Source organism: Echinops telfairi, unplaced genomic scaffold (genome assembly GCF_000313985.2).
Source record: "Echinops telfairi isolate 266 unplaced genomic scaffold, ASM31398v2 ScPeMD7_443;HRSCAF=831, whole genome shotgun sequence".
Taxonomy (NCBI): domain Eukaryota; kingdom Metazoa; phylum Chordata; class Mammalia; order Afrosoricida; family Tenrecidae; genus Echinops; species Echinops telfairi.
This window is the reverse complement of record NW_022104341.1, coordinates 14,388,341-14,389,774: the sequence shown is the minus strand read 5'-3', so window position 1 is coordinate 14,389,774 and position 1,434 is coordinate 14,388,341.

The window sequence follows — 1,434 nt, the reverse complement described above, 5'->3', positions numbered from 1 at the left end:
TTTCAATGAGATGTATTAAGACAGTGGCTGCAGCAATGGGCTCAAAGGGAGTCTGCCCACTGTTGTGAGACTAATACAGAACCAGGAATTTTAAAATTCTGTAATGCATCCTGTCACTATGAGCTGGAACCAAGGGACAGCACCTAACAAAGACAACCCAATAGTTAAATCATTTAATACAGGTTTGTCACCAGGGACAAGATACAAGCATAGATGTGAATTATCATTATTGAAAGAAATAAGGAATTAAGGAGAATGGAGTGTAAAGAAATATATTGTATGTGGAATAAGAATATTGTTGGGAGTTTGGGGGAAATTAGTAGTGTTATCAAGTGTACCAAGTTTTTATTTAGAAAAAATAGGTGCACAAAACAGAAGTCATTCAGTTAGCACTCTTTTAAACTCTCAAAAGGATACCAGCTTGGAAAATACATATGATGTTGCTTTAGTGATAAATAAACTACAAGGAATAGCAAATGTAAAGCTGGCTTTGTACAATCGCTTTTAGCAGATATTTGTGTGGTCGACCAAAGAACTGACACAGACATTATACATGGCAAACGTAAACAGCAGGCCTAATTCTTAGAAACAAACATTTAAAAACTATAACCTTCTTTGTGCTATTTCATATTCCTCTGTCCTATCTTTCTACTAATAAAATATTACAGTAATTAAAAGTTATAGTATAATAAAAAATTGTAGTAATTATAGGCATGATACAAGTAGAACCCTGAGGCGTAAGAAGTAGATACGTGACTGCGACAACTTTCAGAAACAATTGTTTAGTTTCTACAAAACCTCAATGTAAATATATCTTGTGACCCAGACATCCAATTGAGGATATAGAACATAACTGAAATAGAGCACGCAGACAAGGATTTTTAATAGTAAAAAAAAGCAGTAGTGAAAAAAAATTGGAACAACCCAAAGTGTACAGAAGTGATAGATATATGCCAATTTATGGAATATATTTATTTATTTAGACAAGACACAGCAGAAGAATGACCAAGCTCAAACTTGTGTGCCAGTATAGAATAATTACCAGAACACAAAAGAAAGAAGTCAGATACAAAAGAGTATGTACTTGTAATGTAATTTCATACTAAAATCTGTAGTGTTATTTAATAATGTATGGTCTTATTCAGAAAGACAGCCGTAATTACTGAAAGGGACACAAGGGATGTTTTTGTGGAGCTTGTAACATGTTCATTCTTTCTTTGACTAGGGATCGCATAGGTGTGTCCATGAGGTTGCAATCATACACTGATAACATTTCGGTGTCCAGTTGAAAGCCATTGTTATTGACGTCACAGTGTCTCTGTGTTTTCTAGGCTTTCTAAGACTGGATATCTTTATACGAGCAGTTGGTTTCCATTTTCTCCCTGAATGTGACAGATTGGTTTGAACTGCTGACCTTGCAGGTTAGCATTTCAA